Below are 25,500 nucleotides of genomic sequence, written 5' to 3' on the forward strand. Positions count from 1 at the left end.
ATAAATATATTTATTAAAAACACTAATATATTTTTTCTACACCTTTTTGGACTGATACATATAACTTAAAAGATTCAGCAATGAACAACATAAGTACTGTCTCTGTGCGCATGCGCGCAGAAAAATAAAAATTCACTCCCTATCGCGCCTAAAGAAGTATAACTTCAAAAACAAGAGGATTTAAGCATTTTCCATTAAAATCGTTTTTTTTTTATTTAAACAATTAATAAACATAAAAATTTTGGACATCTTGGATATTAGTGCACCCTAATATGTCTGTGTAGATTTTGGCATTGGATCCGACCATCACTTGTAACACCGTTGCCGTATCCTCTATTTTTTCATACTATCACGTTACAATTTTTTGTGATATATACACGAGCGGGACACCCTCAAAAAAGCGCTTAGTTTTCGAGATACTGACCACGGAGGGGCGAATGGCTAATTTTATTCATACGTTATATTTTCGAGGGTGCTGAAAACGAAAATGAGGTTTATTTTGAATTTTATGTGGGGGAACATTGTCAAAGTTGCAATTTTAACCTAAAAATAAAAAAAAATTAAATCACGTTTTTTGCGTTTACCTCCTACAACTCTGTTTCATTTTAATATTTTTTTCTGAAATTTTTACAGTATACAGGGTGTTAGTAAAAGAGGATGAAAAATTTTAAGGGCTAATTCTACATGAAAAATTAATACCAGTTTGTTCCATAAACATATGTCCGCAAATGCTTAGTTTCGGAGATACGGGGTGTTGAAATTTTTATTTCAAACTGCCAATTTATTTATTGCTCTAAGACCAGTTGAGTTATGAAAATGAAATTTGGTGAGTTTTAGGAGGTAGTTATTACGAATATTTTGACATACAATTTAGAATTTTCTATTCATCATTGCGCGCCTACGGGCAATGGTCTGAATTATTTTAAAGAAAAAATAGTACGCCACTGAGATATTTCGAATTAGAAATTATTTTTAAATTCCACGTCTAATTTATGATAAAAAACCTCTCTTGCCTTTTTTTCATATGATGCACCGTTTTTATGCAGAAAAATAAAACATCTGGCACGTATTTTTCATTTCTTAATACATCATCAAGAACTATCCAATATAATAATACTAAACTAGAACAATAACAGAAAATATTACTAATAAGATTTCAACTAGGTGCAAAGCTGCAAGAAATGTTTAAAATGATCTCCTTTACAGATAACAGAAGAATTTTATATTCATCATCGGCGCGCATACGGGTAATGGTCTGAATTTTTTGAAGAAAAAAATAGTACGCCACTGAGATATGTCAAACTAAAAATCATTTTTGAATTCCTCGTTCAATTTACGATAAAAAATCTTTCTTTCCTTTTTTTCATACGAGGCGCCGTTTTTATACAAAAAAATAAAACATTTTAACGCTTACCAAGTATTTGAGGTAGTTTCCATATGCATAGAAACTAAGTTCAAATACTTTGTAAACGTTAAGATGTTTAATTTTTTTGCATAAAAACGGCGCCGCATATGAAAAAAAAGGCAAGAAAGATTTTTTGTCATCAATTGAACGAGGAATTCAAAAATGATTTTTAGTTTGACATATCTCAGTGGCGTACTATTTTTTTCTTCAAAAAATTCAGACCATTACCCGTACGCGCGCCAATGATGAATATAAAATTCTTCTGTTACCTGTAAAGGAGATCATTTCAAACATTTCTTGCAGCTTTGCACCTAGTTGAAGTGGTATTAGTAATATTTTCTGTTATTGTTCTAGTTTAGTATTATTATATTGGATAGTTCTTGATGATGTATTAAGAAATGAAAAATATGCGCCAAGATGTTTTATTTTTCTGCATAAAAACGGTGCATCATATGAAAAAAAGGCAAGAGAGGTTTTTTATCATAAATTAGACGTGGAATTTAAAAATAATTTCTAATTCGAAATATCTCAGTGGCGTACTATTTTTTTCTTTAAAATAATTCAGACCATTGCCCGTAGGCGCGCCAATGATGAATACAAAATTCTTAATTGTATGTCATAAAATTCGTAATAACTACCTCCTAAAACTCACCAAATTTCATTTTCATAGCTCAACTGGTCTTAGAGCAACAAATAAATTGGCAGTTTGAAATACAAATTTCAACACCCCGTATCTCCGAAACTAAGCATTTGCGGACATATGTTTATAGAGCAAACTGGCATTAATTTTTCATGTAGAATTAGTCATTAAAATTTTTCATACTTATTTACTAACACCCTGTATAGCTCTAACATTTCTGAAGACAAATGTACCTGCTTCAAGTTTTTATTCTTATCATGATAAAGGTTATGAATTTTTTAAAGAAAAAGGTGCGGATTTGTGCATTGCAAAGTTTAATCGCAAAAGTTGTGTGACGAAGTTCAAAATTTAGCTTCTTAATTACGTTTATTTGAAAGTAGAGAGTATAAAGAAGTTTTCTGGTAAGTTTTAGATCAAAATGTTTTATAGAAAAAAAAAAATAGTGCAACTTTTAATGTCGACATTAGAAATCCCCAATATAACGCTTATTTTTTTAGGGACAGACAATCTAGGTCTAATTTCTCACCTATAGTACTATCCTTGGATTATAAGCTTTCATTTGACACCTTATTTGTTATTCAAACTAGTATAATGACGGAGAAGTAAACGTTCTTATTCTATTATTCTTGTAGGTACATTTAACATTGATTGAAGTTATGAAAGAAATGGCATGGCAACACTGTGACGCACAAACATAAGATTCAGCTGTGCGTTACATAGGATGCACTAATAACCAAGATGTCCAAATTTTTTTTATTGACTATTCGTGTATTGTTCCCGCGAATGCATATGTCTGCAAATTTTCATTCATTTGCATTGAAGAAAAGTCAGTCAAATTAACGTCCACAGATTTGATGCAAACTATTGAAGTAAAGAAAAGCGTTTAAAAATTTAGTGTGATTTTTAATTACAAATATTTCATTCAAAAGAAACTTTTTATTTATTCTAAGGGACTTTCGGCCCTCGGTAATAAAGTAGTCTTTCATTATGCGTTTAAATTTTTCAAAAATCGTTATTAGTTTTCTCAGGATTCGAAAAAAATTAATACATTTAAAACACATTGAAAATTTTGACATGCGTCAAAATTTTGCATTTTGCTCCGTTCCCCTTAAATACAATGACTCAGCAGCCTTTATTTATCCTTCTATATACCATTCCTACATCGGTTGGCTAATACACAATCTTCCAGTCAGGAAGAAACTAGTGCACGCTGTGTTAAATTCACAACATTTTTAGTAACAGATTATTGAGTCTGATTTATTATTTATTAAGCCGTTTCCTACACGGCCCTGTGGCAACTGCGGCCCAACGGCTGTCCTGCGGGACTCGTTGAAGAATCCGATGATATGAAAGACATTGTTTAACTTACAATACAACGGGACAGGGCGACAACGGGGACGGGCGCCGTTTAGCGGTTGATCTCGCCCCGTGGGCTTGTGGGTGACGACTCTTTTTTTGTACCCGTCCCGTGCTCGTCCCACTCCGTCTTAGCATAAAATACTTATCAGCGGTAGCAACGTGCGATTCACGGGGAACTATTGTATTTTATTTGTTTTTGACCAGTTCAGCTTGTCGTTGTGTTTATATATATTTTTATATTTTTATAATATAGTTACATTCTAAAATATCCAAAAGTCTAAAAAAGTAAAAATGTGTAAAAGATCCAAAAACCCCAGTTAATTTAAAGCGAAAGGTTTTTGACACATAATATATCCTTCCTGTCGTGACCTATGGAATGAGACCATGATACTTTACTAACCAAACTTACAATAGACTTAGAACAACTCAAAGAACTATTCAGAGACTTATGATAAATGTAGATAAGCTTAAGAGACGATTTGAGAAACGAAGATTTAAATATCTAAGAAGAAGAACCAAAGTAAAAAATGTCATCGAAGTTATCGCAAAATCTAAATGGAAATGGGCTGGGCATAATGTGGCAAGAGAAAGCGAAGAGAAGCGGGAAAAGAGAATAACACAATGGCGACCAAGAGCACAGAAACGAGGCATATGAAGATCGCAAAAAAATGGATCGACGACATTAAAGAAAAGGCAGGAAAAACCTGGCACATGGCAGACGAATATGGAAAAGACAAGGGGAAGCCTATCTCCAGGACTGGACCAGAGGTTGCTCAAGAAGAAGTTACGTTCTACAATGAATGACGAACATTTAATTGAGTGTCTGAGGAAGTACCCAGGTATTTAGGATATACATGTTGGGTGGACTGTTCATCGCCTTTTTCTTCTATTATCTTCAACTTAAGCTACATCTGCTATCACTAGCAATTCCATGTTTGTAAAATTTCTTTTTTAAACCCACTCAAGACACTCATAAATAAAATTACATAATTCAAAAAACCGTGCAGAAGTCAGAAGCGACCCGTCGTAACATAAATCAAAACCCTCTTGCAGAGCCCGGTTGATCCACGGCCCGTGTCGTACACGTCCCGTTCTCATATAAATCAGCGTTTAAAATACATATTTTGTTTTAGTCTCCCGTGCTGTAACTTTCCTTAAAATTTTGGTTTATTACTTCGTCTAGATCAGTGATACTCAACCTGCGGCCCGCGGGCCGCATGCGGCCCACAAGCCTTTTTTATGCGGCCCGAAAGCTAACTGAAGGGGCCTATGATCAAATTATTTGTCAATTTCCACATGTTTTTCAAATTATTTGATAGTGTGCCGATGTGTTTGAGGCGTGTTTGTGCATGAGGCAGACAATTTAATGACTTTAATTTTAAATTATATTTACATTTTTAAGAACTCTGATTTAAAAGCAAGGTATTATTAACTTTTAATAATAAATTATTAAAGTTAATGAACAAATACTCATTTTAAAAATAATCAATACTTATTTACTACATTGCACCGACCCATTTAGTAATCACAAGAGAAATTTAGGTCCAGATTAACAAAAAAAAGTTAAAATAATTGTGACCTTGAAACAACATCCTCTATATTAAAATTTTCAAAATTCGTCTGCACATTTGAAACGAGCACAAAAAACTAAGTTTAATTGCTCGCTTCAATTTTTTGCGCAGATAATTTAATGACATTAATTTTGAAATTATATCGAAATTTTTGTTTTGAAAGTTCGAGTTCTTAAAAATTTCGACATAATTTCAAAATTAAAGTCATTGAATTGTCTGCGGAAAAAATGGAACCGGTGTTACCTTAGCCATAAATCTCATCCATAAATTTTTTTTTCATATCTTCACAAAAATTTGGTATAAATTTATCAAAAATGAATAAAACAGATAATATTGACAAGAAAAATGTTATATATGTTATATATGTTTGGAAAAAAAATTTAAACGGGCGATGTATTGACGGTGAGTAGATAATGCCACTCAAATTCAAAAATCCTTTATGGATGGATTGTTAGTCAACTTTTTTTCTCAGTTTTTTGTTAAATTCTCAAAGTAAATATAATAAAGCATAACATATAAAAAAAATCGTGATGGAGGTATTTTCCAAAACAAGCGAAAAAAATTCTGAAACTTAGATGTATTGCGCGGTATTCGTTAATACGTCTCAAATTCAAAAATCTTTTATGGATGGTACGTTAGTCAACTTTTTTTCTCAGTTTTTTGTTAAATTCTCAAAGCAAATATAATAAAGCATAACATATAAAAAAAACGTGATGAGGTATTTTCCAAAACAAGAGAAAAAAATTCTGAAACTTAGATGTATTGCGGGCTATTCTGTAATACGTCTCAAATTCAAAAATCCTTTATGGATGGATCATTAGTCAACTTTTTTTTCAGTTTTTTGTTAAATTCTCACAGTAAATATAATAAAGCATAACATATAAAAAAATCGTAATGGAGGTATTTTTCAAAACAAGCGAAAAAAATTCTGAAGCTTTGATCTATTGCGCGCTATTCGTTAATACGTCTCAAATTCAAAAATCCTTTATGGATGGTACGTTAGTCAACTATTTTTCTCAGTTTTTTTGTTAAATTCTCAAAGTAAATATAATAAAGCATAACATATAAAAAAATCGTGATGGAGGTATTTTTCAAAACAAGAATTTGAGACGTATTAACGAATAGTATCATCTAAGTTTCAGAATTTTTTTCGCTTGTTTTGAAAAATACCTCCATCACGATTTTTTTATATGTTATGCTTTATTATATTTACTTTGAGAATTTAACAAGAAACTGAGAAAAAAAGTTGACTAACGTACCATCCATAAAGGATTTTTGAATTTGAGACGTATTACCGAATAGCCCGCAATACATCTAAGTTTCAGAATTTTTTCTCTTGTTTTGGAAAACACCTCCATCACGTTTTTTTATATGTTATGCTTTATTATATTTACTTTGAGAATTTAACAAAAAACTGAGAAAAAAAGTTGACTAACGATCCATCCATAAAGGATTTTTGAATTTGAGACGTATTACCGAATAGCCCGCAATACATCTAAGTTTCAGAATTTTTTCTCTTGTTTTGGAAAACACCTCCATCACGTTTTTTTTATATGTTATGCTTTATTATATTTACTTTGAAAATTTAACAAAAAACTGAGAAAAAAGTTGACTAACGTACTATCCATAAAGGATTTTTGAATTTGAGACGTATTAACGAATAGTGCGCAATACATCTAAGTTTCAGAATTTTTTTCGCTTGTTTTGAAAAATACCTCCATCACGATTTTTTTATATGTTATGCTTTATTATATTTACTTTGAGAATTTAACAAGAAACTGAGAAAAAAAGTTGACTAACGTACCATCCATAAAGGATTTTTGAATTTGAGACGTATTACCGAATAGCCCGCAATACATCTAAGTTTCAGAATTTTTTCTCTTGTTTTGGAAAACACCTCCATCACGTTTTTTTATATGTTATGCTTTATTATATTTACTTTGAGAATTTAACAAAAAACTGAGAAAAAAAGTTGACTAACGATCCATCCATAAAGGATTTTTGAATTTGAGACGTATTACCGAATAGCCCGCAATACATCTAAGTTTCAGAATTTTTTCTCTTGTTTTGGAAAACACCTCCATCACGTTTTTTTTATATGTTATGCTTTATTATATTTACTTTGAAAATTTAACAAAAAACTGAGAAAAAAGTTGACTAACGTACCATCCATAAAGGATTTTTGAATTTGAGACGTATTAACGAATAGCGCGCAATACATCTAAGTTTCAGAATTTTTTTCGCTTGTTTTGAAAAATACCTCCATCACGATTTTTTTATATGTTATGCTTTATTATATTTACTTCGAGAATTCAACAAGAAACTGAGAAAAAAAGTTGACTAACGATCCATCCATAAAGGATTTTTGAATTTGAGACGTATTACCGAATAGCCCGCAATACATCTAAGTTTCAGAATTTTTTCTCTTGTTTTGGAAAACACCTCCATCACGTTTTTTTTATATGTTATGCTTTATTATATTTACTTTGAAAATTTAACAAAAAACTAAGAAAAAAGTTGACTAACGTACCATCCATAAAGGATTTTTGAATTTGAGACGTATTAACGAATAGCGCGCAATACATCTAAGTTTCAGAATTTTTTTCGCTTGTTTTGAAAAATACCTCCATCACGATTTTTTTATATGTTATGCTTTATTATATTTACTTTGAGAATTCAACAAGAAACTGAGAAAAAAAGTTGACTAACGTACCATCCATAAAGGATTTTTGAATTTGAGACGTATTACCGAATAGCCCGCGATACATCTAAGTTTCAGAATTTTTTTCTCTTGTTTTGGAAAATACCTCCATCACGTTTTTTTATATGTTATGCTTTATTATATTTACTTTGAGAATTTAACAAAAAACTGAGCAAAAAAGTTGACTAACGTACCATCCATAAAGGATTTTTGAATTTGAGTGGCATTATCTACTCACCGTCAATACATCGCCCGTTTAAATTTTTTTTTCCAAACATATATAACATATATAACATTTTTCTTGTCAATATTATCTGTTTTATTCATTTTTGATAAATTTATACCAAATTTTTGTGAAAATATGAAAAAAAAATTTATGGATGAAATTTATGGCTAAGGTAACACCGGTAAAAATGGAAGCTCCATTAAAGCTCTTTCCAAATGTGCAAACGGGTTTTGAAAATTTTAATATATAGGATGTTGTTTCAAGGTCACAATGGATTTATAATTTTGTTTAATCCGAATCTGGATTTTTCTTCTGATTAGTAGTTGGGTGGTTTGGGTTTTAAATGTGACATATGTGTACCAAATATCAAAAAATATACAAGGTGGTTATAAAGTTATGGGTCCAGAAAGAAATGGGCAAAATCGATAAAACACCCTGTATCTCGGTCATAAAGTCGGTGGAGCAATAAATTTAATATGTCTAGAACCGCCTCATTTACCTCTATTCACCATTCAAGCATTTCCGTTTCCCAATGAAGCACCCTGTATACTACTTCATCTTGATTGCGGCCCGCAAGCTGTGGCAATAGCTACTATGTGGCCCAGGAAAGAAAAAGGTTGAGGATCGCTGGTCTAGATTGTGAAAAGATGTTTATTGTACTCACTGTATCTCTGTAATATCTGTCAGTCTTTATTGTCACAGTTTATAGTCCAAGTATTGAAGCTTAAAATAGGACAAAACCTCGCAATTTTTACAGAATGGATCGATTTGCATGAAAATTTGAGAATAAGTAGTGGATAGTCCAAGGATCAAAATTTATATCATGTGGAAAGGCGCTCTTACCATGGGGGTGGTTGCCACCCCATCTCGGGGGTGGAAATTTTTTATTTTATTTTGACCACAAAAGTTGGTAAAAACATTCATTCTATCTAAGCAAAAAACGTTATATACATTTTTTTGATAAAATTAATACTTTTCGATTTATTCGCTATCGAAAGTGTTAGTTTTATATCGAAAAAATCAATGTTTTTAACAAGTTTTCTGCTAATAACTCCGAAAGTTTTCGTTTTATCAAAACAACTTTACTTAACAAAAATGTACCTTTTGAAAAAAATAAACAAAACCGTTTTTTTAATTTTCTTTAAGACCAATAGTAATCGAGCTATACTTTTTTATATGTTAGCTCTTCATCGTCAAATGCTAAATATTGTAGTTTCAAAGTCAAAAGACGTGAAAATTATGAATTTTTCGAGGATACCTTGTTTAAACTAATTTAAAGTATTTGAAAATATCTATCTTCAGAAATGAAAAAAAATCTCTAGCTCAACAATTAAGTGACATAATGAAAAGAATGTCAGTCTCTATTTTTTTCAGCGAAAAAGTGATTGGAAGCAACCACCTAATCACCACCCTAATTTAAATTAGTCATTGACCTTATTTTGTCTTCTTTATTTATGCATTATTAATACGTTCTAGAAGTTTGACCGGCTTAGAATGATTAGTTTTTAAAAAAATGGAGTTAAAAGCGAATAACGAATTTTTGTAGTTTGGAAAAAATGGCCTTTTCTTCAGAATAGAAAGATTAGCATCAGAGATTCGAAAAAATGTTTCAATATAAAATTGTAGCTTATTTAATATCCAAGAACTTGGTTAGCAAAAATTTTTTCTACGGAAAAAATTGAGTGAGCTATTGACAATTAGAACTTGTAATAACATGCAAAAACCAGCTTTACCAACCCTTTCAAAGTCACCTCTTTTTTGGAGACGGAGGATTGTAAAAAATTTAATATTAATAGGCTTATAATATAATAGATCTTGTAAAAACCTACAAAATTCTTTTTTGCCAAACTTTGCAAGATAAAAAATGAAAAAGTTACGTTTAAAAAATCAATATATTTTTTTGAAAAACAAAAGAAATCCAATTGTAGGCATAATAATGGAAGTTAGCGATGTTTTTAGTCATTGGCCTTATTCATTCTTCTTTAGTTATGTATTATTAATAGATTCTAGAAGGTTGACTGGCTTAGAATGATAGTTTTTAAAAAAACGGTTAAAAGCGAATGACGAATTTTTGTAGTTTGGTAAAAATGCCATTTTCTTCAGAATAAAAAGATTAGCATCAGAGATACGAAAAAATGTTTAAAGATAAAAATGGAGATTATTTAATTCCCAAGAACTTGGTTTGAAAAAATTTTTTCTACGGCAAAAATTTAGTGAATCGTAATACTTATATCGAAAAATATTGATTTTTTTCGATATAAAACTAACACTATCGATATCGAATAAATCTAAAACTATTAATTTTATCAAAAAAATGTATAGAACATTTTTTGCTTAGAATGAATGTTTTTATCAACTTTTGCGGTCAAAATATAATAAAAAATTTCCACCCCCTCCCCCCCGAGATGGGGTGGCAACCACCCCCATGTTAAAATCGCCTTTCGGCATCATGTAGATTTTGATCCTTGGACTATCCACTACTTATTATCAAAATTTCAAATCGATCCATTCTGTAAAAATTGCGAGGTGAAAAGCTTCGGTTCCTGGACTATTATTGCAAGGGTGACATTTAAATGGATACAATGAAAGCAATAAAATTGCATGTGATTCGAGAACTATAAAAATCTACTTATCGGCAGCTACTTGTTCGAACAGATAGTATTTTGTGTTTTTTTCATTATCTGCATCGCGTGCCATTTCTTCATACCAAGAAAACAAAGGCGCCGGTAAATCTCCCTCCGGGCCTTTTCTCGGCCATTGATTGGTCACCATATTCCACGCGATTATCATTCAACAAATGCCGATTACTAGTTTTGTTTCCCAAACAAAAACCATACGTTCGAATGAGTATCGTCCGTCTCACTAGCAGAGTCCGTTAACTCCGAGAGTCTTGGTGGATCATCTCGCTGATCAACCATCAGAGACTATCAGTCTTATTTGACCCGACAGCAGTTGCTGTTGGAAGGTAAATCAGTGGTGACTTACAAACGACTTCAAGCTTCAAGAGACCATTATTTCATCCAAATCCCCTCGCCAACGATCTCCTGACTCCACCACTGTTTAGAAGACTAAAAAGGTTAGATCCTCAAGATCTCTTCACCGCTAGGAACTAGATAGAAGTTACTCATTTGTATAAAAGTCTGAAATTTGGTGATGTAGACTAAATATAGGTAAAGAGAGTCTTGGTGGACCATCTCTGATCAATCATCAGCGACTATCAGTCTTATTTGACCCGACAGCAGTTTCTGTTGGAAGGTAAATCAGTGGTGACCTACAAGAAATGACTTCAAGGAACTATTACCTCATCCAGATCCACTCGCCAATGATCTCCCGACCCCACCACTGCTTAGAGGACTAAATAGGTTGTATTCTCTCGATCTCTCCACCGCTAGGAACTAGATATAAGTTGCTCTTTCGTTATTTCTTTCTCCTCTTCTTTTTACTCTATCAGGGTGTCGGAGTGGGGCTAGTTATTTTTATTTCCCATTCACCCATCTCTTCCATTCTTTTCTACTTCCTATCATTATTTTTAATTCCTTGAGGGATTTTTGTTTAACTTTTCCCGCCTCAGCTAAGTGCCGTATCCGTTTTCTTCTTGGACAATAGAAGTTACTCATTTGTATAAAAGCTAGAAATTCGGTAATGTAAACCAATAATAGGTAACGGATACTCACCACTGAATATCTCGGACACATAATGAGAAACGGCGCTAAATACAGATTACTAAAGGTAATTCTTCAAGGCAAAGTATTCGAAAAGCGAGGAATTGGGAGAAAAAGAATATCATAGTTAAGGAACCTGAAGAAATGGTTCTTCACAACAACAACTAATCTATTCAAAGCATCAGTTAATAAAATAATTATAGCCAGAATGATCGCCAATATTCGAAACGAATAGGCACCAAAAGAAGAAGATTCACCACTGGGTGTAAATGCTCTACTGTGTCATTTTTCTATCTCTGTCAAACATATTGCTTCTTGTTGTATTGACAAAATATTGCAATAAATAAAGGAAGGTAAAAAAATGTTTAAAATTGTTACAAAAAAAGATACTTCGTACGAACACCGCAGAATTTTCTCAAAAGTACGTCCCTTCCGAGTCTTAACAGGGGAAAATTAAAATAAGAATCGGATACTGCTAAAAGTGTCAACTATTGTATTTTATCGATACTGGTGGGCACGGGTAAAGGTCTTAGGGCTCGTACAGATGCAGGCGCGTAATGCTGCGTTTTACCTGAAAAACCCTAAGGCCTTGTACACATGAGGGCGCTTTGCCAACGTCGCCTTTTACCTCTTTTACCTGATCCAACCCTAATGCCTTTTAAGTTACCAAGGAAAACAGGTAAAACGCAACGTTAGCGCTGGCAAAGCGGCCTCATGTGTACAAAGCCTTACGCCGCATGTAGCGTAAGGTACCAAGGAGCAAATGGTTCAAGGTACCAAGGAGCAAATGGTAAACACATGCAAACGCTGGCATGTGTCCGAGCCATAACAGCCCATAAACATGACAGCGCTTAACGCCGCGTTTTACCTGATAAAACCTCTGAGAACCTGCTAAACAGAACGTTTAACAAAACAATATAGTTAAAATGCGGCGTTAAGTGCGTACAGTTCCTTAAATTCAGAACATTTTAAAAGGGCTCTATTAAAATACATATTTTATTTGAGCCGACCGTGTTGTAAATTTTCTTAACACTTCGTCTTGATTGCGAAAAGATGCAAGTTACATTACTTTTTGTACCCACTGTATCTCTGTACAGCTTATTGCAAGGCTGACATTTAAATGGATACAATGAAAGCAATAAAATTGCATGTATTCATGATTGGAGAACTATAAAAATCTACTTATCGGCAGCTACTTGTTCGAACAGATAGTATTTTGTGTTTTTTTCATTATCTGCATCGCGTGCCATTTCTTCATACCAAGAAAACAAAGGCGCCGGTAAATCTCCCTCCGGGCCTTTTCTCGGCCATTGATTGGTCACCATAACCCACGCGATTATCATTCAACAAATGCCGATTACTAGTTTTGTTTTCCAAACAAAAACCATACGTTCGGAATGATAAGACTGACCGTCCTTCTCGCGTCAATTCGACTACCGTATCGTCCGTCTCACTCGCAGAGTCCGTTAACTCCGAGAGTCTTGGTGGATCATCTCGCTGATCAACCATCAGAGACTATACACTATACTATCAGTCTTATTTGACCCGACAGCAGTTGCTGTTGGAAGGTAAATCAGTGGTGACTTACAGTGTACGTTTTTTTGGTGAACAGTGACTTTGTGGATTGATCTGCAAAGACAGGTTTTCACTAGAGGTAGGTGCAATATTTTACATATTTTTGGGTAGTGCAAATTTTTTTAAAAAATTTCACGACAATGCATAATTAAAATCAATAATATTGATTTTATAATTACTTAAACGAATCTTTTAAAATAGTTTTATTGCTCTAAAAATAGATAGTATAAGCTGTAATTTCAAGAAATTTCTTATCTATTCTTTGAATATTGAATCATACAAGTAGGACTAGGACTATAATTATTTCTATTTATAGTAATCAATTTTGAAACTTTGGTAATGCATAGTATATTGTGTAAGTACCTATTCATTGGATTACATATATTTTTAGAACATGTTTTCAATAACATAGTTGTTGCATTTATAAATCTCAAACAACTATTACTTAAAAAAGGGTTTGTGTTTGGTGATATTATATTTATTATCAACTTTTTGATTCTTTTATGTGTACAGAAAAATCTTTTATCAACATACTGATTTCTTTTGTGCTCTGAGACGGTTTACTGTAAAGAGACCGAAATCATTAGACCGAAAGCAGTAGACCGAACTCATTAGACCGAAAAGCACTTTACCGAAACCTCACTAGACCAAACAGCAGTTCTTTTTACTTGTCGCAGTAAAAGAGAAAGACTAATGTAATTACAACTAAATGTTATTTGGATGGTTATTATAAACAGTTAAAATGGTGTTAACGTCACTCTACCCTTAATTTATTTTTACCTTCACTAATTTGTTTAACGGATGAAATTATTTTATATCAGACTGTACAGAGTAACAATTTACACAGTCTATATATAAAATAATACAAAAAAATACAATAAACAAAAAGACAGATATACAAAATCTTAGCATAATTTACTGCAAAATTTTTAAATTTATTTATCATTTCGGTCTAATGCTGTTCGGTCTAATGAGCTTTCGGTAAAGTGCTTTTCGGTCTAATGAGTTCGGTCTACTGCTTTCGGTCTAATGATTTCGGTCTAATTGTCGTGTACCCTCTGAGACACATATTGGTGTGTTGTCATGGATGTATTTCTTTTAGATCCTGACGCATCATGCGATTTACCAATATTTAGCATAATATTCACGCTTTTATATTATGTAGTCTGCATCACTTATTCTATCCACGATATAATCTATTTCATCCTTTTGCAACTGTTTTGGATTATCGATAGAAACTATGAGAGAAAACATTGATTGAATTCAAACAAAATTACAATTTTTTAATCGTGTTTTACAATATTAATTGATATTAAGACAATATAGTTTTAATATATTTTTTGATTAACAGCAAATAAATAATTTATCTACCAAACCCACGTTTAATTTTATTGTAAAAGTATTTGGCAAATCTTATCTTATCGTTTAAAAATAGATTCATACAATCATCCACAATACTAATTATACAAAACTAACTGTTTCCTTTAAAGCATATAAAAAACTTCGGCTGAATAATAAATCTAAATTTAAAATACATACATCTAGGTCTGGATCCCGCGTATGAAAAAAAAGTTGATTAATAGCAAGCTGAAAATTTGTTAATAGCTTAAAGGTGTCTAGTCGGACAAACTTTGATATATGAGAACACTGGAACAGGGGAAGTTTTAATTGTGGAACAGGTTAAAAATTTGGAACGGCCAGACCACGAAAACGGCACATGTATTTTGTCCGACAGAACAGACTTAAACTCTCCGAACAGAGATTAAACTCTCATGCAAAAATCAGACTGTTATTTATCACCAAATGGGCGTTTTAATGAGTGGAACATGTAGAATATGTCAAATGACAGGAATTATGACAGGTGATAAATAGCAGTCTGATTTTTGCATGAGAGTTTAACCTCTGTTCGGAGAGTTTAAGTCTATTCTGTCGGACAAAATAAATGTGCCGTTTTCGTGGTCTGACCGTTCCAAATTTTTAACCTGTTCCACAATTAAAACTGCCCCTATTCCAGTGATCTCATATATCAAAGTTTATCCGACTAGACACCCTTAAGCTATTAACAAATTTTCAGCTTGCTATTAATCAACTTTTTTTCATACGCGGGATCCAGACCTAATCTTATATACATAATATTATATACATTAGGTATACTAGGTTCGCAATTATAGTGCCTAAACTTATGCATAATAATTGTGGTAAGCAATAAACACAGCGGAGGTTTAAAAGGGCAGAGGATGATTGCGCCGATTTGACCAGCTGATTACATGATTTGGAGCTTCACGATATTCGATAAAAATATCGATATTGTATTGATATCGTATCGAGAACCAATACGATACCGATACAATACATACCTTAACAATATTAATGTCGATACGATACTTATTATCTGAAATCAATACAATATTCTTGTATTGTCGATAAGCTTGCCTCGATATTATTTAAAATATCGATATCGAGAAAAAATTAAGCGCTACAGTTGTATGATATTTTGTGAAATAGGTATTTAGATCATAATTATTTACATAAAAGTATAAGTTAACTATTTAGATAGGAAATAAGCCACAAATAAATTGAAAAAATAATTTTATTAACGTTTCGACGCCCAAATGGGGCGTCGTTGTCAAAATACAAAATACTACACTATTTGTTGTCAAAATACAAAATAAATAGTAGTATTTTGTATTTTGACAACGACACCCGATTCGGGCGTCGAAACGTTAATAAAATTATTTTTTCAATTTAATTGTGGCTTATTTCCCATCTAAATAGTTAATTATAAAAATGCCAAGCATCAGCTGTTATAATATTTTACACTTGAGGACCTGAACTTGAAACTCTTGAGAGTGAGTAAATGACTGTTATGATTGAAGTGAGTGATGATGATGCAAAAATAATTTTCAACAAATACTATTTCCCTCTTTTTCAAAAGTAGTTTTTAAACAATACATAATTAGTAAGTATTGTCGACTTTCAAGGAAGCATTCAGCCATATTAAATTTTTATAAGAATCTATTCATATATTCGTAATATTTTTAGAATCCTTTTTATGTCGATATTTTATCTAGTATTGTATCGATATCGTATCGAAATCAATATCAATACGATATTTTTTTAAGAAAGTATTGCCGATATCGATACTCGATACGATACGATACTTCATTGGCATAGCCAATACAATACTCAATACTTAAAAATTATCGATATTCTATCGTATCGTGAAGCTCTAACATGATTGCGCCGAACAAACTCAGAGGGTCCCTAATTCCTGGGTATGATCGCGCCGCCTCCCGTGGTGTTGTAATATCTCAATGCCCTCCTTGTTGTAACTGTAGTACCGCACCGTAAAGACGAATACCATTAGACGAAGCTGTTTTCTTGAGGCATCTTATGCAATTTACTATTTTAGGTCGGCATAAGGCACAAATTAAGTTTGAAATTAAATTTATTTGACGTTTCAATTTCCAGTTGGGAAATTCCAGTTTGTTGAAATATTTTTCAACAAAGAGACGTCCTTTTTTCCACATATTCACTTATTCTTTGATCATAAAATATGCTCAATACATTTCGTCCAGTTGTTTTTGTAATACATAGTTCAAAATTGAAGAATAGGTAAATTCGCTGTTTAATTAAATAAATAATGAAAGCAGTGGAATATGTATTGTAGATATAGTAAATACAAAGTATAAAGATGCAGAGCATTCTCATGGAAACAATGTATAAACCAGCCAGTGTCATAGGAAGAGATTTTACTATGAAACAGATACGTAACCTTAACCCGATGACTGGTTCAGTCAGGCGGCATTCTAGAATGAGATGTCTTTTGAAGATTCCAGATCCCCTCTATAAAGATGAGGTTAGACCTGCTTCCGTTTTTATTATTTTCATCTTGACAGTATTTACATACGTTTATCCTCTATTTTTTCATTTTTCGTCTCGTCTAGATAATATATTTGTATATTTTCTTCTCTGTTCACTTTTTATTTTTACATTACTTAAACCTTCCCTTTCTTTTTAAGTCTCCATAATCTTATTCTACAGAATTCCATAAGATGTAATCGTCTTTTTTAACCAATGTCGTAATTTTATCATGCATTTTGCGCCTTAGTATTTTTTAAGCTGCTCATCGATTGGAATTTGTCCTCTCCCTGGAGAAGTTCCATAGAGTTACAATGGATCCATTTTTGATTTCTGTGATTAACTTATAGATTTGGCAAAACATATTGTAGTATCAGTTAATTTTACAGTATCAGGCACTTGCACTTGGATTTTTGCTTTTCACTGATCCACGGATTTATCCACTCAAGGTCTGTCATTTTTCCAAAGTTATCTATCTTACGCCATTTGCATCGTTTTTGGTCCAGCATTTTGTGTTATGGTAGGGGAGCAAAGTATGCTAAATGTGCAGTCACTCGAGCGTTATGGGGATGTATTGGGTTGTGAAGAGTAGGTCCTAAAACTAAAAAAAGTTAAGTAAAAATTTCCATTTTAGTGGGGACTTTCCATTTTTAATTTTATTTTCTATTTCCAATAATCTTTTTTTTTTAGATTATAGCACCATCTATCCACAGTTCGAAAAAATGTCTCGAATAAAAGTTACTTATTTTTACGTAGGAATCAAAATCTGCAATAAAAAATGGGGCTCCCATTTAAGATTTTAAAGTAACCCCCCACCCCGCCTCTGTGAGGGGTCGTGTTTGATGCCGTTCGATAGATTTTTCAAAAATATTGAATAAGTGTATTTTTCAGTTTTTCGATTTGATGTTCATTTCGCGAAATATCGCGGGATTCGTATTTAAAACATTTAAATTTACCCCCACCCCTCTCCTTGTTAAGTCGTGTTTGGTATTGTTCGATAGATTTTTGAAAAATATTGAGCACGTTTTTTTGGTTTTTCAATCTGTCGCTTTTTTCTTGTGAAATTTTGGGACTGACCCCTTTCCTTACGTCCCGCTCAAATCGTCAAATTTTTTAAATATACACTGTTTTGCATGTACTTAACTTACCTTATCTTAATTTGATGATTTCGAGTTTTTCTAAGGATAGATTTTTTTACGCCCCCCTTAACGAACTCCCCTGCATTAAGAGCCAATATATGGTAGAGGTACATTATCAGGGTACAAGGTTAGAGGTACATTATCAGGGTACAAGGTTTCTCCCCATATGATAATCTGACGCGCTCGAGTAACTGCAAAAATCCCCGCTTGGGCTCCCCTACCATTATGTCATCTGACCAACTAAGTTGTGATCTTTTTCTTTGACGTTTGTTTCGCTATATCTTTTCTATATCACCCTTGATAAATGTCTCATGTTTGACATTTGTATGTAATAACAGGTAGCACGTGATCGAAAACGCACGTTTTTCGCATGCAACAAGAATAGAAATGTTTGCAAAGATAGCTAAATAGCTAAAATATACATATTTTGATACAGCTATTAAGTTACTTCATGGGATTGTTTTATTACTAATTAATCAGTAATTTTAATAAAAGATACATTTAGCTCCATTTTACAGCGAATCTCATATTAGGAATTTTATCCTGAACAGTATTTCCGTGTTTTGACAGGAAGCCTGTCTGTTTATTTTTATCTTATCATGTTGTTATTTTTCAAGTTAAAGTTTTAAAATATTATGTCTCAGTAGGCTAATAGGTCGATATTTCTCTAGGTCTGTCCGGTCCAAATTTTTATATAATAAAATCGTAATTATTCGGACTAAATTTAATTTTCTTGGTAATTCATTTTTTGTAAACATGAATTAAATAAGGCCTGTAAGCTCAATATCGATGGAGATCAGGTTAAGGCTGACATTACAAAGATGAATATAACTGTAAAGCCAAAGAAGAACATAAAGGCCTGGAGTTCAATTACAAATTTTTGTAGGATCGTATCCTTTTCGGATACCTGATTCGCACTGTTGTTGTATTCCTGGACATATTTTCTACTTCCCTGATTGGTTGTCTTTGGCAACCATCTGGCTAGACCCTGATGCTAGGCTGGATGGTCAATTAGTCTATGTTTTTCTCTATACATCCTCTGTATTAGATTTATATTGAGGATGTCTCTGGTCTTAAGCAGTCTTCCTGTGGCTTGGTGGAAGAAGTATCTTGTCGTTCTCATCCACCTTCCTCTGTGATATGTACTGGAGCCTTTCTTGAATGGTTGAAGTTGAAATTCTATCTTGCCATTTCGATCCATTGATTAACCTGTAAGAATTGGTAAGTTAATAGACGAGAACAACAAACTTATTCTAGATAAAGAAGAACAGTTACAGACTTGGGCAATTTACATAAAAGATTTGTTTACGGATTATCGTCATATTTCTACGAACACTCTTGATCTGAATCAGGGGCGGTTTCTCCATTGGTTCACTTGTGCAGTGAACACCCAATCAAATTTCATTAAAATATATATTTTCAAAAATCTCATAAATATCATTAAAATATTTTTTCTTAAATCTCATAAATATCATAATACATTAAAATATAACTGTATTTATGAATCACATAATTTGTTTGCACAACACCGCTACGCTAGATGCACGTGGTAAGTGCAGAATTCAAATTGAACCCAGCCACTATACAGTAACCCTATAGAATAGAAGAACGAGAGCTCTTAAATCCGTGAACCAGGGATTCTCCTATCTTAAAACAGTGACATTTTGTGCACTGCACACAGAGACCGGGGCGAAGCGTTTCGATTCACAGTTTGGCATTTTCTGTTGTGGGATTTTATTAAATACAATATTGATAGGTAGTTAGAATAACCTTTCAAATAAGCTAGCACACGACACCTATTCTCATTTAAATTTCATCGATTATGTCATCACGCCCACATGGATGACGTCAATAGTATCTATGATATACAGGGTGTCCCGAAAAGATTGGTCATAAATTATACCACACATTCTGGGGTCAAAAATAGTTCGATTGAACCTAACTTACCTTAGTACAAATGTGCTCATAAAAAAAGTTACAGCCCTTTGAAGTTACAAAATGAAAATCGATTTTTTTCAATGTATCGGAAACTATTAGATATTTTTTGTTGAAAATGGACATGCATCATTTTTATGGCAGGAACATCTTAAAACAAAATTATAGTGAAATTTTTCCACCCCATAAAAATTTTATGGGAGTTTTGTTCCCTTAAACCCCCCCAAACTTTTGTGTACGTTCCAATTAATTCATTATTTTGTTACCATTAGTTAAACACAACGTTTTTAAAACTTTTTTACCTTTTAGTATTTTGTCGATAAGCCAGTTTTTATCGAGATGCGGCTTCTTTTTTAATATGTTTACATAAAAATTTCATGGGGGTTTTGTTCCTTTAAACCCCCCAAATGTTTGTGTACGTTCTAATTAAACTATTATTGTGGTACCATTAGTTAAACACAGTATTTTTTAAACTATTTTGCCTCTTAGTCTTTTTTTGATAAGTCACCTTTTATCGAGATGTGGCTTCTTTTTCAAAATATACCTAAAAATGTAAATTATAAATAAATTTTCAGATTATTAACATGTCTCTATAACCGCACTTAACCATATACAAATATGTGGTGGATTCGACAAATATTCAAAATATCTCGATAAACGCTGGGCTTATCGAAAAAGTACAAGAGGCAAGAAAGTTTTAAAAATATTGTGTTTAACTAATGGTGCCACAATAATAATTTAATTGGAACGTACAAAAAAGTTTGGGGGGGTTTAAGGGAACAAAACCCCCATAAAATTTTTATGGGGTGCACAAATTTCACTTTAATTTTTTTTTAAGATGCTGCTACCATGAGAATGCCACATGTCCATTTTCAATAAAAGATCTCTAAGAGTTTTCGATATATGAAAAAAAATCAATTTTCATTTTGTAACTTCAAAGGGCTGTAACTTTTTTTGTGTGCACTATTGTATATAGGTAAGTGAGGTTCAATCAACCTAGTTTTGACCCCAGAATCTGTGGTATAATTTATGACCATTCTTTTCGGGACACCCTGTATATGCCATAAAATCATAATTTAAAAGTAAAAATCGACCTATCTCGTCATTTTTCTCCAAATTAGCTTATTTTCGAAAAAATTAATTTATTCCATAATTTTTAACCTCTCTGTATGTACAGCTGGTTCCAAAAAAAACTGATACGACTCTTGATTGTTTTGAGCAGTGTATTTGATTGGTCTGACATTATGTTACATTTATTATGACAGAAAAATAGTAAAATAACAAACAACTGATTACATGTTAATTCGTATATTAAAATAATATAAATATCAACATCACATATTAAAAGGATTCTCTTCTAATCTCTCAAAAAGCGTACGATCTTCATGAGCGGTAGATATTTTTGGTCTTCCAGAACCTTGCTTTCTTTCGAGAGTTTCTTGTTCTTTCCATCTTTTATTAATATTAAAAACTGTTGTTCTGCTTACGTTAAAATGGTTCGCTACGGCAGATAGTGACCAACCATCTTCTAATTTCGTTACAATTCTTGCTTTTAGTTCTTTGCTAGCATGTGGAACCATTTTTTGAGGTTGAACAAAATAAGTTATCTGACAAATTTTAAGATTTGGCAGTGACAGTGACAGAATGTAAATAATAGGTATTTATCCTTCAAAATACACTGCTCAATTTTCTACAAAATACGCTTTAAGAGTCGTATCAGTTTTTTTGGAACCAGCTGTATATTATAACATCGTATCTATCTCGCAACAAAAATAAGGAATAATGTTTTTATCCTAAAAATGGACGTATTTATGGCAATTCCATATTAACGGTCCTTACTTGAGGTTAAAAAGGGCAGGTTCCTGTTTAAATTTTGTATTACTTTTTCTAAGAGTAAAGAAACATTTTGACGCCTGTCAAAATTTTCAATGTATTTTAAATGTAATCATTTTTTTCGAATCCTGAGAAAACTAATAAGTATTTTTGAAAAATTTAAACGCAGAATGAAAGATTAGTTTATTACCAAGGGCCGAAAGTCCCTTAGAATGAGAATGAATAAAAAGTTTCTTTTGAATGAAATATTTGAAATTAAAAATCACACTAAATTTTCTCTTAGTTTTTCACCCCTTTAACTTATTAAAATAAACATTATAGAAGTTCTCAGGGACTTTCGGCCCTCGGTAATAACGTAATCTTTCATTCTGCGTTTAAATTTTTCAAATTTTTAAAATTTTCAACCAACATTCCTCTTGAAATAAAAAGACTAGTAGCAGAAAAACGAAAAGCCAGATCAATTTGGCAAAGAACTCACAGACCAGACGACAGAACAATTTATAATAACAAAACTAGAAACTTAAAAACAGCTCTAGAACAGATGAGAAACAACTCATTTGAAAACTATGTATCAAACCTTTCGCGTCAAGATAACTCTATCTGGAAACCAATCAAAAACAAAAATAAACCAATAAATACTTCACCTCCAATTCGGAAAAACTCAATACCACCAGGACCATGGGCAAAAAGCAAATTTATTTGCTGAACATCTAACTGAAATCTTCAAGCCACACGACAATGACCAAGTACAAGAAGTAGAGCAGGAACTAGCCTTACCAATTAATCAACGAGAGCGACTAACTTTAATTACACCGAAGGAGATCAAAGATGAAATTAATCATTTGAATGAAAAGAAGGCACCAGGCACTGATCTCATAACAGCAACAATGCTAAAACAACTTCCTAAAAAAGGTATAATGAAGTTATTGTACATATTAAATGCAATCTTAAGACTTAATTATTGGCCTATATCACTAAAAACTGCCCAAGTAATTATGATACCCAAACCTGGTAAAGCTTTAACGGATGTTTCATCATACCGCCCAATAAGTCTACTGCCAATAATGTCAAAACTTCTTGAAAAGCTGTTACTTAAAAGAATTATGAGCGACCTAGAATTCCAAAACTGGATCCCAGAACACCAATTTGGATTCGGGCAAGATCATTCTACAGTGCAACAATGCCATCGCATATCAAATGTAATTAATAGAGCTTTGGACAATAAACAGTATTGCACAGCAGCCTTTCTGGACATCAGCCAAGCATTTGATAAGGTATGGCACCCAGGATTACTTTATAAAATCAAAAAATCCCTACCCAACAAATACTTTGACTTATTAAAATCATATCTAAATCACAAAGAATTTGAAACTAAAGTAGAGGATGAACTATCAAACCGTAACAAAATTCAATCAGGGGTCCCACAAGGTAGTATATTGGGTCCACTTCTTTATGTACTGTACACATCCGATTTACCAACCTCTCCACAAACCACCATTGGAACTTTCGCTGATGACACAGCAATATTTGCAACTGAAGAGGATCCAAGAGCTGCAGTATTAAAACTTCAAGAACACCTAGACCAAATTGGACAGTGGTTAAAGAAATGGAAGATAAAAGCTAATGAAACTAAGTCAACACATATAACTTTCACACTAAGGAAAGACCAATGCCCAAATATTAGCCTTAATCAAGTCAACATACCACAACAGAATATCGTCAAATACCTGGGGCTTCATCTTGATTCTAAATTAAACTGGAAACAACACATTTTAAAGAAGAAGAAACAAATTGAGTTGAGAGTGAAAGAAATTAATTGGCTTATAGGTAGAAAATCTCGACTCTCAATTGAGAACAAACTGCTGATTTATAAAACAGTCATCAAACCTATATGGACCTACGGTATAGAACTATGGAGTTGTGCCAGCAAATCAAACACAAAAATTATCCAAAGAACTCAATCAAAAATTCTACGCACCATCGCAAATGCCCCGTGGTACATTTCCAACCAAACCCTTCATACAGACCTAAACATCCCGTTAGTCAGCATAGTAATTCAAGAAAGAGCCAACAGACACCACGAGAAATTGGAAGGCCACCCCAACCAAGATTAGTACCATTACTGCAGCCACTAAACAACAGAAGATTGCGAAGATTATGGCCCATAGATCTTCGCTGAAACTGAGGTGAAACCGCTGGGTGATGTACCTCATAACGCCATTTTAGTGTACAATACTACATTGATATAAGTTATTGTACTTGTTATCAAATTAACTCATAGAATATGTAATTCTGATTGTTCATAAATGCTTACAAAAAAAAAATTCAAATTAGTTTTTTGAGTATTCGAAAAAAAATGAATCCCATTTAAACAGCATTGAAGCCGAAACTTCGTACCCATCCCCTTAATCAAACCGTTTTTTTTTTGCGAATTGTGTTCACTTGTATTCGATTGTCTACGCATGATTAATTATAACTGGTAATTATTTAAATTTAATGGATCACAAACACGATTACTGTTAAACGCATTTCGTATTCAAAATTGTTGTTGACCATTCGCGCTGAGCCGTGAAATCTCAGGTCTGTTTGAATTGTAAATTTGTCGAAATAAATTTTATTTGTATAAATGAAAATAGACGTATGAGTCACAAATGGTTACTGTTTATTCAGCGATTTTTAGTGGTCCATGTTTGTGTTGATTAAACGTTACAAGAGAACATTATCTATTAACACCAAAAAGGAGGACTTCATGACACACTACCTTCAAAACGATACGTTGACATCTATACGCCAGTCAATTGGAGCAAGAATAGGATATTACCTTCGAATTCTATCCTACTGCATGGATTTTAATGAAATTTTGGGAATAGCCTCTACTTATCTCAAAAGATTCAAAGGCTACCCTATGCCGATGTGCGCTGTTATCTTGGGGGTGGTTCCCACCCCTTCTCGGGGGTAGAAAATTTCTTGGTTAAAATAACTACGGCAGTGGCTAGAGTGCTAGAGCACTTGATTCTAAGAAAAAACTGTTCTATAATTTTAAATTATTCTTAATTTTAAATTCTAAATAATTCATATTGTCAATTGAAATTGTCAAATTGATGTATATTTCATACCCACTGTCATTGAAGAAGAAAAATAATATATTATTATGTTGCTCACAATATTGATATGATATGCAATTATTATATAAAAGTATATTTAATTAATTATTGTATTTTGCTTGCAGTACTGCATTTTAATAACTTATTTTATTTACTACATACAATTGTTTACCTTTTAATAATATAACCTAAATCTTAATTTTTCTTCTTATAATTTTTTTTGGGCTACGGTCTTGACAATTATCCAGCAACCAGGACCAATATGATTGGCCAATATAATTAAAAGTGCGAAAAAAGTTGCCGAGCTATGAAACCAGGTGTCGCTTTTCCGAACTTGCACGGTCCCAAGCGTCCAGTCTTCCGTATATCTGAATCTCTTTGATGGTGTTTCGGTCATGTCTGCTATATAGAGACTGAAGAGTAAGGGAACCAGCACCGATCCTTGTAGAACTGTATTATTCAGTTTCATTTGGGTACTAGTCCTGTCTC

At 32.7% G+C, this 25,500-nt stretch overlaps 1 protein-coding gene across 2 annotated transcripts in view; it reads left to right on the plus strand.

The window, feature by feature from the left end:
- The window catches only part of LOC126883295 (mannosyl-oligosaccharide alpha-1,2-mannosidase IA-like), a 662,535-nt gene that overhangs the window by 534,769 nt on the left and 102,266 nt on the right, over nt 1–25,500 (plus strand). Inside the window, exon 1 of one of the 2 annotated variants that reach the window (XM_050648656.1) lies at nt 13,064–13,218. The exons of the other annotated variant lie outside the window; for it this stretch is intronic. The gene's annotated coding sequence lies outside the window, so the exon portion shown is untranslated. Of the gene's footprint in view, nt 1–13,063; nt 13,219–25,500 lie in introns of those variants that run through there. 2 annotated transcript variants of the gene reach the window in all.

Source organism: Diabrotica virgifera, chromosome 4, assembly GCF_917563875.1.
Source record: "Diabrotica virgifera virgifera chromosome 4, PGI_DIABVI_V3a".
NCBI lineage: Eukaryota > Metazoa > Arthropoda > Insecta > Coleoptera > Chrysomelidae > Diabrotica > Diabrotica virgifera.